General features: G+C 41.4%; 1 protein-coding gene across 21 annotated transcripts in view; it reads right to left on the reverse strand.

The window, feature by feature from the left end:
- The window catches only part of ppp1r3cb (protein phosphatase 1, regulatory subunit 3Cb), a 273775-nt gene that overhangs the window by 206153 nt on the left and 55114 nt on the right, over positions 1-12508 (reverse strand). For 6 of the 21 annotated variants that reach the window (XM_059947544.1, XM_059947540.1, XM_059947539.1 and 3 more), the window contains one exon: positions 1698-1781. The exons of the other annotated variants lie outside the window; for them this stretch is intronic. The gene's annotated coding sequence lies outside the window, so the exon portion shown is untranslated. The remainder of the gene's footprint in view (positions 1-1697; positions 1782-12508) is intronic. 21 annotated transcript variants of the gene reach the window in all.

The raw sequence follows: 12508 nt of genomic DNA on the forward strand, positions 1-12508 counted from the left end.
CTGCACACAATACTCCAAATTAGGCATGATCAATGTCTTATACAACTTCAACATAACACAACATCTCCTGTACTCAATAACTTAATTTATGAAGGCTAAAATGCCAAAAGCTTTCTTTACAACCCCATCTACCTGTGAAGCCACTTTCAAAGAATTATGGACCTGTATTCCCAGATCACTTTGTTCTACTGCCCTACTGTTCACTGGATAAGACTTATCCTGGTTGGTCCTATCAAAGTGCAATGCATCTCACTCGTCTACATTAAATTCCAACTACTATTTTTCAGCCCATCTTTGTAGGTGGTCCAGATCCCACTATAAGCCATGATAGCCTTCCTTGCTGTCTACTACGCCCCATTCTGGGCGTCATCTGCAAGTTTGCTGATCCAGTTAACCACATTATCATCCAGAAGGGAACGTAGGAGGCAAAGGTTTGATTTATCAAGATGTAAAAAGTCAGCAGGACATCACGGGCTGAAGGGCCCGTACTGTGGTGTAATGTTATTTGCCACCCACTAAAGAATATGACTGAGTAGTCAATTCTCAATCATCAACAACGCTGGGTATCGCTGACAATCAGTCAAGCTGTGCTTTGTGTTGGAAATCCGGTTGCCAGGGCTCAACTTAGATTCCACCAGGACCACGTCAACAACTCCAAACCTCTTTACAGCCTTGTCAAAACATGGACCAAAGAGCAGAGGGTGGTGATGGAAGTGTCTGCCCTTGACAGTAAGTCAAGTCAAGTCACTTTTTATTGTCATTTTGACCATAACTGCTGGTACAATACATAGTAACAATGAGACAATGTTTTTCAGGAGCATGGTGTTCCAAAAATTAGACTGAACTATGTAAAAAAAACAACACAGAAAAAATACTACACTAGACTACGGACCTACCCAGGACTGCATAAAGCTCACAAAACAGTGCCGGCATTACAATAAATAATAAACAAGACAATTGGGCAGTAAAGTCAGTCCAGGCTCTGGGTATTGAGGAGTCTGATAGCTTAGGGGAAGGAACTGTTACATAGTTTGGTTGTGAGAGCTCCAATGCTTTGGTGCCTTTTCCCAAGACAGCAGGAGGGAGAAGAGTTTGTATGAGGGGTGCGTGGGGTCCTTCATAATGCTGTTTGCCTTGCAGATGCAGCATGTAGTGTAAATGTCCGTGATGGCGGGAAGAGAGACCCCAATGACCTTCTCAGCTGACCTCACTATCTGCTGCAGGGTCTTTTGATCCAAGACAGTGCAATTTCCAAACCAGGCAGTGATGCAGCTGGTCAGAATGCTCTCAATACAACCCCTGTAGAATGTGATGAGGATGGAGGGTGGGAGATGGACTTTACTCAGCCTTTGCAGAAAGTAGAGATGCTGCTGGGCTTTCTTTGCTATGAAGCTGGTGTTGAGGGACCAGGTGAGATTCTCCGCCATGTGAACACCAAGAAATCTGGTGCTCTTAACAATCTCTACTGAGGAGCCGTCGATGTTCAGAGGGGAGTGGTCGCTCCGTGCCCTCCTGAAGTCAACAACCATCTCTTTTGTTTTGTTCACATTCAGAGACAGGTTGTTGGCTCTGCACCAGTCTGTTAGCTGCTGCACCTCCTCTCTGCAAGCTTTTGACTGAGGCTGTCACCAAGGAGCCCTGATAAAACTAAAACAATGAGAATCATGGAAAATATATTTCAAAGGTTTAAATTACACCTTGTACAAGAAGTTGAGATGCTCCCTCATATTTGAATATTCATCTCCATTAACAACAAGCAATGAAGCAGTTCATTCCTGGACCTGGATAGAAATCAGAAAGGAAAAATAAGTCACACAAGTTCCAGTCAATGATGATCCCCAATAAAACAGAACAAGGTCTCTCATCTCATCTCCTTCTGTACCCATCACCTCCCTCTAATGCTCTCCTCCTTCCATGTCTTCTATCCTCTTGATTCAGATTCCATCTTCTCCAGCCCTTTATCTCTTTCATCAATCAACTTCCTAGCTCTACTTTACCACCTCTGTCTCTCCGGGTTTCACCTATCACCTACCACCTTGTACTTCTTCCTTTCTTCACGCCAACTTCTTACCCTGACTTCTCATCGTTTTTTTCATTCCTGATGAAGTGTCTCGACCAAAACGTTGACTGTTTACTCTTTTCCATAGATGCTACCTGACCTGCTGAGTTCTTCCAGTATTTTGTATGTTTTGTTTTGGATACCCATCATCTGCAGACTTTCACATACAGTCCGCTCTCCTTATCCACGGGGGGACTGGTTCCGGGACCCCCCACGGATACCAAAAAACGTGGATGCTCAAGTCCCTTATATAAAATGGCGTAGTATTTGCATATAATCTACGCACATCCTCCCATATACTTTAAATCATCTCTAGATTACTTATAATACCTAATTCAATGTAAATGCTATGTAAATAGATGTTATACTGTATTGACTAGGAAATAATGACATGTTCAGTACAGATGCAAACATCGTAGCTCTTCTGGGAATGGTGATGCCACCTGATATTTCCGTGACCTTTAAGCTCTTGAGGCTGTAGCGCTTTACATAGCAAGCCAGCCATCCCTTACTAGCCTTAAACTCCTTTCTCTCGCTCACAAGACAAGTAGCGAATGAACAAGACGTGAGGCAAACAATGCTCAACTTCTGCGTTTTCCCGATCTGCGCTTGCGGAACCCGCAAATAAGGAAGGCTGACTGTATTTGGAATAAACAACATTCCTTTGACACTCAATGGTGTTACAGTAACTAGATCCCCACAATCAACACCACAGATGAGAAAATTAGCTGGAAAGCCACATGAATACTCTGGGAACAAAAACAATCAAAGGTTATCCTGCAGCAAATGATTTATCTCCTGACACCTGAAAGCTTTTCCCCAATTTTCAGGCAAACTTCAGGACTCCGATAGGTTACTCTCCCCTTCTAATGCCAGCAATGCTCACTGCACCTTGGCACCATCCAGCATGATTCAAGGAAGCCACAAGGTTTAATGAAAGGGAAATCAAGGTTTAATCAATTTATTGCATTCCTTCAAAGAAATAAAACATGATGTGGGAAACCAACCTATACTTGGATTTCCAGAAGGCACTTCTACAATCCGATTAGCCGAGCGCTCACTGGAGAATAGAGCAGGCTTCAGATTTAGCACATGTACATCAAAACATAGGGTGATATACACCGTCTGTGTTAACAATCAACACAGCCGAGGATGTGCTGGGGGCAGCCTGCAAGAGTTGGCACACATTTCGGGGTCAACATAGTATATCCACAATATTCAGCAAGACAATACAAGAAGCAACAACAACAAACCAAAACAAGACACAACAGTAAAACAAGCCCCCTTTCCCATCCTCCCCCCCAGCACACTCTCACACACACATACAGGCCGCCAGCCCCAGGACAGGCATCCTCACTTGAAGGGCCAAACAGGTGACTGCCTCTGCCATTTATAATCACATATTGCTTGTATTGCTAGACAACGCTGTGACCTAACCATTCATTTACCCTAACAACGCTGCACAGCATCCGTAGTGTGCACTCAAGCAGAACTTTCCAAAGTGTGAGCTAAACTACTAAAAAAGACAAGAATCTACAGGCACATCAGAATGACACCACCTTCAAGCATACTTCCATGGAACACATCACTTCAAAGGAAAATACTGATCCTTCATCAATACTCAATCTAAATCGTGCAACTCTCTACCCAGACGCATATCAGGAGTAGCCTCACAAGAAGGACTGCAATGACCCATCACCACCATCTTCAAGGGCAGCTAGGAATGGGTAATAACGCTGACCTTGCACGTGTATTAAAGAAAACTACAAAGGCATAAGATAAAACGTGAGCTTTGTTTATTGGGTTGCTTGACGGACTTCATGCAAATGATGAATATTAGCATGTAATTGGTTTCTATTTCAGTAGGTGGTCCTCATAACCATAATAGTAGAGCACGAGAATGTTTTAATTTACCAAATGCGGTCTCTGACACAAGGGTATTGTGCAACGTGTGCAGTGTTGCAGCCATTGACCTTGCATTTGTGTTTTAAATTATTATTGGTTTTGGTTAAAAGCTAAACAAATGTGTTTTGACAAGCCTCTTAGGAGATTGATTACTCCAAAGGGCATGTGTTATGCTCAATCCCTGTAATCACAGGACTATGTGCATTGATCAAAATTAAAGACTAGTTCACGGCTGAGCTTGTACATGGCAGGATACAGAACTTCTGTGCTCATTTGGAATGTCTTTAGGGCATTTAGTCAGACACAGTCTAGTTAAAAAGCTGAATCATGTTTAATCTACAGTACATAAATCTTTCCTCTGGATTTCTATTTCACACCATTGAATAGTTGAAAACATTCTTGGACAAAAATCCAGTAATGTTCATGATATCATTTTTGCCCTCGACCTTAACTTTCCTTCCCTTTAAACAGACATGTACTAATTTAGGACTGAAAGAAGATTCTGTCTTGTTTGTCCAAACACAGCAATAATGTTTTTGTGACCTAGATTATGTGCTAAAAGATGTGTGTAAAAAGAGTTCATTGTTATGAAAGAATGCATCTTATTTAATAAATGAATCCCAATATCACGATGGCAAAATGCCAATGGAAGAAGACAATCATTATGGGGCCATGCATTTGCCAATGTAACAACTAGGCAGCATTGTTAGTTCTGTAACTACATGAGATCCTTTCTGAATTTCATTAGTTTGTTCTGAAAATCTATAGTCAAGCTTATGTTGGAAGAATTCTGGCAGCAGCCTTTCTCATCTGAAGAGAATCTTGGAGAGGTTACAGCATTGCCTTTTCTCATATCTCCAGAAAAAAATTAATTTCAAAGTACAGTCCTTATCACCACAATATGAGGAATGTTTACATGGCGCATTAGGTGTGTGGGACTCACGGCAAGACATAGAAAAATGTATCCAAGTTCTTTCAAAATATTTTTGAAAATATTTTCATGTATCCACCAGAGAAAAATCACCAAAATGATTGCATATACAAAACTCCACACTGCTTAATTGATTTATGGATTAGCTGATTTAAGATCATTAAGAGTGCATCAAACTTTTTAGGGTTTGCAAACTAAGAGGCATATTAAATAAATCATGCTCTTCTTTATCTGCAGAACTTCCAACCAGCCCCAGTATGTATTCCCAACTACCTATCCGGTGCACTAAATCAGTGCAGTGAATAATATGATTTGTTTTAAGGAAGAGGATGCCCCTAACAAAACAAGCACTTTTAGCACTGGTGTACAACCTTCTTGAACTGCATCAGTCCCTCTTTTGAAAGCATTCTCACAATTTTGTTGGGGTGGTGTTCCAGGGTTTAAACCAAATGACAATGAAGAACCAGTGACGAATTTTCAACCCAGAGCAGTAATGTTTCCCACCACTTACTGCCTTAGTCTTTCTTGGTATAAATAGCTGTGGGTTTAATAATAATAATACTTTATTGATCCTGAATAGGAAATTCTTCAATTACAGCAGCAACGTTAGCAGTGTGTAGACTTGACTAATAAAGTACAGAATAATATACAATGATTTACCAATGTGCAATAATAATGTATGAAATATTAAAACAGACTATTGTACAATTTTATGTTATTCTGCTGTCACACAGAGATGAACTGTTGTATATGCTTATTGCATTTGGTAGGGAAGATTTGCTGTAACGATCCTTGTTCAAAAGGGTCCTCCGCTGGTCATGGAGAGGATGTGCCAGGTTTAGCGACCTCCTCTCCACCATTAACTCAAGAGTCCAGGTTGTAGCCAAGGACAGAGCCAGCCATTTTGATGAGTTTATTTAGTCTTTTTTTGCATCACCGGCACTGACACCGCTCCCCCGACATAAAGCTGCAAAGACTTCAGAGTCTCCCGGGCAAGTAAATCCAGTGCGTTCTGTAAAATGGCACAAACGTTGTGCCGGTGGTGGAAGGAATAACTGTTTAAGGTGGTAGGTACACAGCTATTTAAGTGACTTGCTTTTCACTGTGGCATCTAACCTCAAGATTTTATTAGTATAGCAGTCATCTTCAGAAACAGAATATTCCAGCGTATTCCTACATCATGTAATCGTACATTCTTGCACTACATGGAAAAAAAGGGTGCCAGGAGGTGAAATACTCACTTCAGGATGCCTAGCTGCTCACTTGATTTTGTTACCACAATGTTAATGAGGCTCATTGAGTCTCTGGTCAGTAATGACCCCCTCTCCAAAATATTGATGGTGGAAATAGCCATCACTAACCCCTCAATATCAGGAGAATATGGTCAAATTGAGATCACAGAAAGTAGAGTTTCTGAAAATCTGAAATAAAAGCAAAAAAATGTAGGAATGGCATAGACTCTTTCTCACTGAAGTTAATTATTACCCAGCAGACCATTGGTATAAATATTACCTTCCACTTGTCATCCCATGCCTCTCGGTGTAGTTTCAGAATATCTGCAAGCAGGGATTGGCTGATTCATTTACCAGTGAGTCACCAATGAGAATAAACATGATGCAGTCATCAGCAAACACTCTCACCTTGGACCTTATGATAAAGGGTATCAAAGAAGGAACTGCAAATGGTTGAAACAAGAAAAGTTTTCCAGGGGATGAGGTTGGAATGTTTGACCACTGACAACTTCAATCATCTCTTTTTGCGTCAGGTACAACTCCAACTCCTTGAGTGTTTTTTTTCACTTTTGGACTTCCAATGTGATCAGACTACTCTGGTATCAAATTGGGCCAATTTCTACTGTTTTAATCATAGGCCGTCACTCTCACTTCATTGGTATCACTAAACAGTTCCATTCTTTAGTCAATGTTTGGATCCAGACTGATGGTCAGGTGGTCCTGCCAAAGTCCAAACTGGGCATCAATGAATCCATTATTGGTGAGCAAGAGCTGCTTGATAGCACGAGCAGTGACTGTGCTGGTGAGAGGGTAGCCTGGCATGGTAACATTGACCAGTTTTGATTTATCTTAAATTTTGTGAACAGGTTAGTCTTGACTAGTTTCTGTTATCAACATAATAACGTTCAGGCCAAAATCAGTCAATTACCTGGTGACAGATGCCTCTGACTCAATCACATTTTTCAAAATAAGTTATAACATTAACATAACAAATTAGGTCTTTATTCTTTGGAGTGTAGAAGGTTGAGGGGGAACTTGATAGAAAATTTTTAAATTATGCGGGGGATAGATAGAGTTGATGTGGATAGACTTTTTCCACTGAGAGTAGGGGAGATTCAAACAAGAGGGCATGTGTTGAGAGTTAAGCGGCAAAAGTTTAGGGGTAACATGAGGGGGAACTTCTTTACTGAGCGAGTGGTAGCTGTGTGGAACAAGCTCCAGAAGAAGTGGTAGAGGCAGGTTTGATTTTGTCATTAAAAAAAAATTTGGATAGGTATATAGACAGAAAAGGAATGGAGGGTTATGGGCTGAGTGTAGGTGGGTGGGACTAGGTGAGAGTAAGCATTCGGTACGGACTAGAAGGGCTAAGATGGCCTGTTTCCATGCTGTAATTGTTATATGGTTATATAGTTATAACACTTAATGTACACTTAGTAAGCAACATTTATTGTCATGAGCATCTGTACACAGATGTAATGAAAAACTTACTTCGGCAGCATCACAGGAACATCGCAACAGATATACAACATTCACAAGCATAAATTAAACATTTAACATGATTTTACAAGAGTGCCCACACTTATTTTGCAAAAAAATGATTCATGTAACTAAGTTCAAATATAAATAGCATTGCTTTTTTTTGCTCATTTGCAATATAGAATGTCATTGGCCATCTCTAAAAACCCACAAAGCGAGGTTCAGCTCCTTTCTTGAACTGCTGAAGACTTTGTGCCACGTTGCTGTTAGAGAAGGAGTTTCAATATCCCGATGAAGGATCTCAGCCTAAAACATTGACTATACTCTCTTCTATAGATGCTGCTTGGCCTGCTGAGTTCCTCTAGCTTTTTGTGTGTTGTTTCAATATCTTGACCTTTTACTACTGAAGGATTCATCCACAGGTGGGAATGCTGTAGAGAACTCACAGGGAATTGGTGTTCCTACGTACTTGCTGTCTTTACCCTTCTCTGCAGTTTATAGTTTGAGGACTTGGGAAGTATACTAATGGAGTAGCCTCGATGAGTAGCAATTTTGTGTTTGGTGCTTATTATGTACAAAGACAGAAAGTGAATCGTTTAAAAGGGAAGAACTGGATACAAATCTACGTGACTGCGGAGCTTCAGAAGGTGTCAAGGGTTACTCATACAGATAATTAATATTTCATCATTCTGAATTTTTAAGTGATGTAAGTGGATAAATTCAGGAGACAAGTCACAGCTACTAAAACCCCAGCCTATAATATGACCCCTCAATTCCCTGTCCGGCCCCACCCTTCCAAGTGCCCAGCTCCAATGCTTCTTCACTTCTAACCCACAATCACCAGCTTCTCCCAAGCAGGAAAAGAGAATGAGAACTCTGTATTGCTACCCATAAACAGTATTGTGCAGTGAACAAACCACCAAATCAGCACACGAGACTTTTTAAAATTCCGTTGACTGGAATTACATCAATATTCATTAGAGTAATACCTTTTAAACACTGCACTATTTTTGCATGAGTACATAAGCATCAGTGTTTGTGAATAACTAACAAAGGGTTAGAAATTGGAAAGTGACTGTGCTTCTGGAGACCTTTTTTTTAAAAAAAGAGATGAGCTTTGCCTGTTGGCAAGTAGTGTCTGTCATCTGGCTCTCATTTGAGAGTTCAAGGTCACTTCATTCTTTTCAACTGACTGCTCAACCAGATTATGCTCAATGAACTTCAGTTACTCACAGGAACAAGCATGCAACAAAAGGCTACACAATATTTTGTGACAAGTTCGATCTGGGAAGTGCAACCTGAAATTTTGACATCATTATTAATTCCAGAGAGGAACAGAATGCATTTACTGAGTCTTGATCCAAACTGACAACTAAATCAAATGATTTTACATGCAAGACATTTCAATGATGCCTGGACAGAAGTTCCAACTCGCACCAGTTTTAGGTGAAATTTACATTCAGAAAATGTCCGGAAGGAACTGTACTCCCCCCCCCCGCCCACCCACTATTTCTCTCTGATCATGCTCTTACTTCACTAAATGGACACCTAATCCCCCTATAGAGTGGGCCTACCCCCTCACTGCCCTGTGCCGGATAGCTACATCTATAGGGGAAGGGTGTCTACTCCCAACATGGTGCTGAAAGAATGAGAATTTGTCACAAATAGTGGAGCACAACATTCCTGTTGCAGTCCAACCAGTGTTTTATAAACATTCAACATAATTTTCCTGCTTTTGTACTCTGCCTTATTCTATAAATCCCATGTATTTTACTAGCCATTCACTCAACTTGGCCTATCACCTTCAATGACTTCTGCACAATAACACTGCCATCTGTTGCCATACATCCTACAAAATTGTGGCCTTCATCGTGGGGAGAAAAAAGGGAGTGTGAAACAAGTCATTAATCTGTTAAATCAAGCCGATCAGCAAAACGTGGTCGACAATCTCTTTCGCTTTATAATGCTAACTGATGTAACAGTACTTGAATTGTTTTAAACTTCTGGCTCATAACAGACATTGAAACAGGAAGTTAGTTAAGCTGCTAATAATAGGTTTGAGGGGAGATGGGGATAAAGGTAATTTTCTCTCTTAAAAATGAAATTGTTGTTTACTAAAATATGATAGTTCAGTACAGAATAAAGAGTTTATTAAGTTGCTCAGTTATAATAGCTGGTGGCACTCAAATCTGCCAGAGTAATATACAAAATGCGGGAGGAACTCAACAGGTCAAGCAACATCTATGGAAGTGGGGGCGCAGGGGAAAAAGAGTCCCTGATGAAGGGTCTGATGCACCATCAATAACTCTCTGAGTCGGGAGGCGAGATATTGGCTTTTATTGACTGGAAGAAAGAACAAGCAGCAATTGACCACCATGCTCCATCCTGGAGACTGAGAGGCAGGGCTCAGGCCTCAATCGCCTTTATACCGGGGTCTGTGGGAGGAGCCACGGTCAGTGGAAGGAGCCACAGGAGCAGTCAGCGGGGGGAGGGGGGGCGTTTTCAGACAGGTATATGACTGTTTATTAATTTCCGTAGATGGTGCCTGACCTGCTGAGTCCCTCCAGCATTATTGTGCATTGCTTTCGATTTCTGGCACCTGCAGAATCTCTTATATTTTTTACTCTAATTCACCAGGCTGCTTTGTTAGAGCTGTACTCATCCAAGTGAGGGGATACCTTTCCAGATTATTCCCAAATAGTGGCTCCAGATGTGGAAAGGCTTTGGGATGGCAGTGAGGAGCAGGATACCCAGCCTCTGAACTGATGTTACCATTGCAATAGTTATCTAGTTGATCCAGATGAGTTTCTTGTCAATATTCTGGTGGGGAGGGTGGGTGAAGCAACTCAACCTTAGTAATGCTACCGAATATCAAGAGAAGGTGGTTAGACTGCTATTATGCTTTACAACTCCAGAAACTTGAAAGAGAAACATGGGAGCCCAGGAACTTCAGTGAAGTGCTCAAAACTGACATGGTGGCATAATGATGTTCACAATTCATGTACATTTACACATAGCCCATAATGAATTATAAACAAAGAATGCTTAATCAAACAATATATTGATATATTAAATACACTACACTCCTCCCTGCTTAGGTACACAGTGAAATTCAATAAAGTATGTATCTCAACTGACAATTAGAGATAACCCAGGAAATTACAGACCAATGAGTCTAACTTCAGTGGTGGGCAGGATTAATGAGTATTTGGACAGACTCAATCTGATTAGGGATAGGCAGCATGGCTTTATCAAGGGCAGGTCATGCCTTAAGAGCCTGACTGAATTGTTTGAGGCCGTAACAAAACACATTGATCAAGGTAGAGCAGTGGATGTAGAGTATATGGATTTCGGTAAGGTTTTTGATAAGGTTCCCCATGCAAGGCTCCTTCAGGAAGTAAGGAGGCATGGGATCCAAGGAGGCCTTGCGTTCTGGATCCAGAATTGGCTTGCCCACAGAAGGCAATAAACGAAGGTGGTTGCAGATGGTTCGCATTCAGCATGGAGGTCAGTGACCGGTGGTATTCCGCAGGGACCCCTCCTCTTTGTGGTTTTTATAAATGACCTAATGAAGAAGTAGAAGGGTGGTTAGTAAGTTTGCTGATGTCACAAAGGTTGGGGATAGTGTAGAGGGTTGTCAGAGGTTACAGTGGGACATAGATAGGATGCAGAACTGGGCCGAGAGGTAGCAGATGGACTTCAACCCTTAAATAGTACATAGTGAAATAGTACATTTTGGTTGGTCCAATTTGATGACAGAATATAATATAAATAGAAAGACTCTTGGCAGTGTGGAGGATCTGATACATCTTGGGGTCCGTGTCAATAGGACACTCAGAGCTGCTGCACAGGTTGACAGTGTTGTTATGAAGGCGTATGATGTGTTGGCATTCATCAACCGTGGGATTGAGTTCAAGAGCCATGAGGTAATACTACAGCTATAAAGACCATGGTCAAACCCCACTGTGTTCAGTTCTGGTCACCTCAGTACAGGAAGGATGTGGATGCTATAGAGAGAGTGAAGAGGAGATCTACAGGGATGTTGCCTGGATTAGAGGGCATACCTTATGAGAATAGGTTTTATGTCCTTGGCCTTTTCTACTTGAAGCAACGGAGGATGAGAGATGACCTGATCGAAGTGTATAGGATGATAAGGGACATTGTCTATCCACATGATCAGAGGCTTTTTCCCAGGACTGAAATGGTTAACATGAGGGGACATAGTTTTAAGGTGCTTGGGAATAGATACCGAGGGGACGTCAAGGGCAAGTTTTTCCCGCACAGAAAATGGTGGGTGCATGGAATACACTGCTGGTGGCGGTGGTGGAAGAGGATACAATAAGGTCTTCTAAGAACCTCTTAGATAGATACATGGAGCTTGGAAAAATAGAGGGCTATGTGGTAGGGAAATTCTAGGCAGGTTCTAGAGCAGGTTACATGATCGGCACAACATTGTGCGTCGAAGGGCCTGTAATGTGCTGTAAATTTCTATGTTCAAATATGTATCATATTGCTCTCTAGTCATCTGATATACACAGTACGCTATATAAATACAACTACTATATAGACAAGCACAGCATAGTAAATTTTGAATTGTCCCATTCAGACCTAAACATTTATTCACTTGAGGATTTCTCACTCTTGGGGGATGACGTCTTTCCTGACAAGAGGGACACAATTGTAGGAGTTGACTTTGGGACTGCTGGAAGTGGTTCTGACAGCTCTGGACACCCTTCATCTCTAACAATTGAGACTGCTCTCCTCAACTGACCGATGTATCTGATGTCATCTGGAGATGACACAATCTCCCTTGTGCAGGAAAGTTCTGTCCTTAATCTTTCCAGGTAGCCACTTTTGATCACTTCTGCAGTCCCTCAGAACTGCTTGTCCAGGAGTGAAACATCA

The sequence above is a fragment of the Hypanus sabinus genome, chromosome 22 (genome assembly GCF_030144855.1).
Source record: "Hypanus sabinus isolate sHypSab1 chromosome 22, sHypSab1.hap1, whole genome shotgun sequence".
NCBI classification, from domain to species: domain Eukaryota; kingdom Metazoa; phylum Chordata; class Chondrichthyes; order Myliobatiformes; family Dasyatidae; genus Hypanus; species Hypanus sabinus.